Raw genomic sequence first — 5153 nt, forward strand, 5'->3', positions numbered from 1 at the left:
AGAAAAATCCCAATTTATTCTTGGTGGCAAGATGCACACAGGGAGCTTTGCCGCTCAGCCAGGTGAAGTCTTCAGTTCGGGAAGGAGGAACCATTGTGCCCACGTCTATAACTGGCAGCCAATTTGGGAAGTTTTACTCGACATCTTACTATGGTTTGTATTTCATGTTCAGATCTTGACCTGCAGATCTGAGGCTTTACGGGAGGTTCTGCTCAGCCCCTTCTCCTTCCACCTCTTCCCAGGCACCTCTCAAGCACAGCGGGTGGTTGGCACTGGTGAGAAGGAGCCGAGGGTAAGAGGGGAGAAGTAAACCTGCGTTTGACCTTAGCCTGCGGAGATGTCCCCAGCCTGGGGAGAGGCTCAGGGGAGCACGCCCGAGTCCCCAGAAGCAGCAGCAGGAGCCCTTCCTTCAGCGGCCTCCCGGGTGCTCTGTGCCTTGCCCAGGAGGTGGTGCTCTCGTATGTGCTTTGGCTGCCCCCCAAAAACCGGTCCCGGGTGCGCGGAGCAGCCCCGAGCCCGCACCTCCGGAGCGGCGGGGCCCGGAGCTGGCGGTGCCACGGCTGGGGTGCGGCCCCCGGGGGGGTGGGACGTGAGCACCCTCCTGCAGCGAGAGATCTGGGTCCGGCCCTTCGGAGTGAGAAATGCCTGTCAGCACCGAGGAACAGCCGGAGCCTCCCCAAGCCCCTCTCCGATTCCTCTTTTCCCACCAGGGTGAGGATCTGCTGAGCAGGTGCTGCCTGCTTCGCTTTCTTTTTTACCTTTTTGCTTTCCTTTTTTCCCTTTTACCTGTGGTACCCGGGCATTGCAGCCCCAGCCTGCCCTGAGCCGGGTGCAATCCCTCAGAGCCCTGCTCTGACACCAAACATCAGCTCTTGTCCCAGCTGGCCCATGCAGAGCCACACGGCCCCGTGGTACACAGGGTTTTTCCAAACCTGGAAGGGCAACTGTGGTCTCCAGGGGCTCCTTGAAGGCTTTTTTTTTCCCCTGAGCTGCACAGACCCTGTCTTTAGTCCCCATCCCAAAGACAGTCCCAACCCCATGGGGACTGGGGGAGTGTCAGGGCTGTGCCAGCTCCCACTGCACACCTGGGCTTGGTCCCTGCTTTGCAGGGCAGGCTTGGCCCACCTGTGCCACCATTTGCCCCAAAAGCCAGATGCAAATACGTTTTGATGAATTATTTGCTACTGCAAACAGATGCAAGAGTGCCAGAAGCTGGCTTTCCCTGGGCCCAGTTCTCAGAGCAAGGCACGAATGGGGTGTCAGGATCTGGCCCACATCCCCTCTTCCTCCCCATCTCTCCAGCATCCCCTCCCTGCCCCGGTCCCACCTCACCTCCCATCCCAGCCCCTTGGGGAGATGGTTAAGGGGATGGGGTGCCGCTCCAATGCTAATCCACAGCATCTCCTGCATAATAGAGAAATCACACAGCTTTCAAGCGAGCAGGCAGACACTCTTGGGGAGAAGGCGGCGTTTGCTCAGCCGGGGCTGGCAGCTGCCTCTAGCCCTCCGGAGTGGTCAGGGCAGAGGGGCTTGGGCATCCTGCAAGCACAAGGATGGGCAAATCCTTCCTGGGAACAGGGCTGGGGCGGGGAGCAGCATGCTGAACCTGTTGTCAAATCCTCTGGTTCAACGTGGCCAGCAAAGGTGGATTTTCCCCTTGCTTCTGGCATGGGAGGCTTGAATGGGGCCATTGCAGGAGTCTGGGATGCAACCGGGGTTTGAACCCTCATCCCTTGCACGCCAGCTGCTGGCACAGGTAGGAGCGAGTGTGGTAGAGAGCCAGGCGAAGTGACAAGGTGCTGGGGACAACCCGGCTCAAATGCTCACCCCTTTTTCGCTGGCAGTTTCTTTGAGCCATATTTTTGAGGACAAGGCACAGAAACCCTGCAATGTTAGCAGAACAGGCTGCTGGAGTTTGCGTTTTGGGGTCCTGTACCAAAATGAGTTATTCTCTGCATTTTTGGCTGCCAGACTGCTGCGGTTTGCTGTTTTCCTCCCAGCCCCAGCTCCTGGAGGGCTAGGGTTGCAGCGGGGCAGTTTAACAGGAGCCAGAACAGGTCAGCCTCCAGCTGCTGCTGCAACACACGTCTCGGAGCAGCACAAGGAAAAACAGGCTCAATAAAAGGAGCATTCGATATTCACTTATGGCGGTGCTCACGATCTGGGTTATTTTAACGATTTTTCCTGGGGTTTATGACCACACAGTGCTGCAAACGGAGCGTGTGCGTGCAGAGCTGCTCTGCCAACCAGGGCTGCCCGGCAGCCTGCCCACCAGACACCCAGGGGGCTGTCGAGATGCAATGCTCGGCTCAAAGGGCATCCTCCCCACCCTGCCGTGCCTGGGTTTATGCACCCAAAACAAGGTGCCCAGCAAGGGAAGGGTGACCCGAGCGCCCCTGGCCAGGGCTGAGCTCTGGAGACATTTCCCGCATCTCCTGGACCATCCCCACCCAGGGACCCCCAGGAAGATGGGTGCAGAAAGATGTGGGGTGCACAAGGGGTAACCCCTGCACCCAGTGAGCAGCAGGGCAATAATCAAGAAAAAATCATCACTGGGGGGCGGCTGTGCGTTCAGTAGGCAGGCAGAGCTGTGAACAGCTTTTTTTTAAGAATTGCTGGCAAAGTCTGTCAAAAGAAACAATTGGGCAAATATCGCCCAGCGCCAAAAGCAGCACTCAGATTAGCCAGTAAAAATAGCAGCTTTTACTGAAAAAAAAGCCTCTGTGTGGATGTAGGCAACCAGCTCAGGGCGGGGGGGCTTTGAGTAAAGGGAGGATAAATTAAGTGTCCTTTGTCCCATGTCCCTCCCATGTCCCTCCCAGCCCCATCCCTGCTCCCTTCCCCAGCCCATCCCTCCCAGTCCCTGCCTCCTTGCCCGTCCCCTCCCGCTGCCCCTGCTGGGGGTGCACCGCCCCATCCCCACCAGAGCCACCTCCTGCCCGCCTGGTGCCCAGATCCATTTGTTGATGGCTTCAGATGGCCACGATTCAACCCACCGGGTTACAAGGATGAAACGCTGCCGCAGCTCTTGGTGTGGCATTTGGATGGGGACGACCGCAGAGCTCCCGAGGGCTCCGGGTACAACGAGCTGCTGGTTCTCAGCCCACATCCCCACGGGTAAACGCTCCCAGCCCCACAGCCACAAGCACGTTTCGCTGGTGCCACCCAGCACAGCCCAGGGCGGGAACCCCGTCCTGGCTTCTCCTTCTCCCAAAGCCTCCTTCGCCCAAAGGCCCTGCAGAACCCAGCCCTCCCCTGGCCGCTTTGGCTCTATAAGGAATGGGAAATTCCTTACAGTGGGAAATAGATCGGTGCTGGTGGTAGCATGGAGGCACGGGAGATGTAGGGGAGATGCTGACGGCCCCGTGTGCCCCACTGGGGGCCTGTCCCTGCTATGGGCTGCTCCCAGCTCTGCCCCCTTGGCCCCTCTGCCCCCCAGCCTGGATGCTCCTGTCTGGACAAGCCGCTCCTCCCCAAATCCAGTCCCTGGGGCTCCTTGTGCCTTTGACAGTATCTCTCAGAGGGAACGCCTGGGAGTAAAAGCACGGTAGCTCTTAAAGGGTGCGTTGTGCCCAGCCACCCTCGGAAAACAGCGGGCCCCCGACCTGCCCCAGCACTCAATGCGGGCACCCAAATTGCCCCAGGGCTCAAGGACGGGCACCCAACCTGCTTTGGAGATGAATGGGGGGCACCCAACTTGCTTCAGAGCCTGATGGGCCCCAACTTGCTCCAAACCCCTCCCAGCCCGCAAACAACCACCAGGGGCCTGCACCCACCCTGTGCCCCCTGCATCTGGGGCTGCCCCCATCCATGGGGCTCCCTGAGCTGTGCCCTAACCCTTGCAAACCTACACCCCATCCCGCCCTGCGTCCCCCTGCTCATCCACTGCCATAATGACCTCCCCACATGGGCTTCCCCCATGGGACATCGCCGGCATCCCCACGCCCGGACCGTGGGACAGCCGTGACTCCTGCCCCCCTCCGTGAGAGGCCGCCTTTACTCCAGCACATCACGTCTCTCGTCTCCCTTTTCCCTCGGCCGCCTTTCAGGCGAGGGGCTTTTGCTGGCGAAACACAAATCTGGCTGGGGCGGCGGCAGACACAGCCGCATTGTGCGGCCCCTAATGCTAAGTGACTGCTCCTTTGTGCGGCCAAAAACGCCCAGCCCCTGGGCGAGCGCCTGGGAACAGCTCCGGCTTACAATGGGGTGCAGCCGGGAGGCACCTCAAAGCAAACATTGACTTAAAAATCGGTGTTAACCAGGCAGGCACGGCGGGCGTCTTGGGAAACGCAGCCCCCGCCGCTGCGGCTTTGCTGGCAGAGGCAGGGCTGGGAGGAGGCGGGGGGTGAGGGTGGATTTGGGGCGTCAGGAAAAGTGCACTGAGAGTGGGGACACGGTGCGAACGGGTGGTGTTGGCAGCACGGTGAGAAAAGATGGGCACCCAGCCTGGTCAGAGCAAAATGGCGGGCACCCGACCCGCTCCAGAGATGGGCACTCAACCCTCTCCAGGCCACAACAGGCATCCAGTCTGCTCCAGAGCCCCGGGATGGGCACCCAGCCTGCTCAGAGCGTAACGGTGGTGGGCACCCAACCCATGCAAGAGCACAACGGTGGGCACCCGACCACCTCCAGAGAGTGCCGGGCACCCGGCCTGCCCGCAGCTGGGCTGCGCACACCCAGCACCGCGCGGGGCTGCACACCGGGACAGGGCCGGCTGTCCCGGGCTGCCTCCTGCCCCCACCTCCCCGCTGCCCCCGGGGTGGGGCGGGTGGGGGGGGTTCAGGGGACGGCGGCGCCCATTGAAGGCGGGGGGCGATGGGGTGCAGGGGCTGCCTGCAGCAGCCGGGCTCGGGGGGCACGGGGGGTGCACGAGCACACACCGGGCACCGGGCCCGGCTCCCAGGCTGGGAGGGGCGGGGCGGCTCCGGCCTCGCTTTGCCGCCCTGCCCGCGGCCCTTTCTGCCCCGAAAAGTGGGGAATTCGGGCAACCCCGCGCCGCCGGCCCCAGGGGGCGTGGCCACGGAAGCCCCGCCCCCATCGCCTCGTAGCCCCGCCCCTCGCCTCGTAGCCCCACCCACTCGCCCCGCAGCCACGCCCATCGACCCGCAGCCCCGCCCATCGCCTGGTAGCTCCTCCCCCGCCTCGCCCCGCCC

The sequence above is a fragment of the Cygnus atratus genome, chromosome 18, assembly GCF_013377495.2.
Source record: "Cygnus atratus isolate AKBS03 ecotype Queensland, Australia chromosome 18, CAtr_DNAZoo_HiC_assembly, whole genome shotgun sequence".
NCBI lineage: Eukaryota > Metazoa > Chordata > Aves > Anseriformes > Anatidae > Cygnus > Cygnus atratus.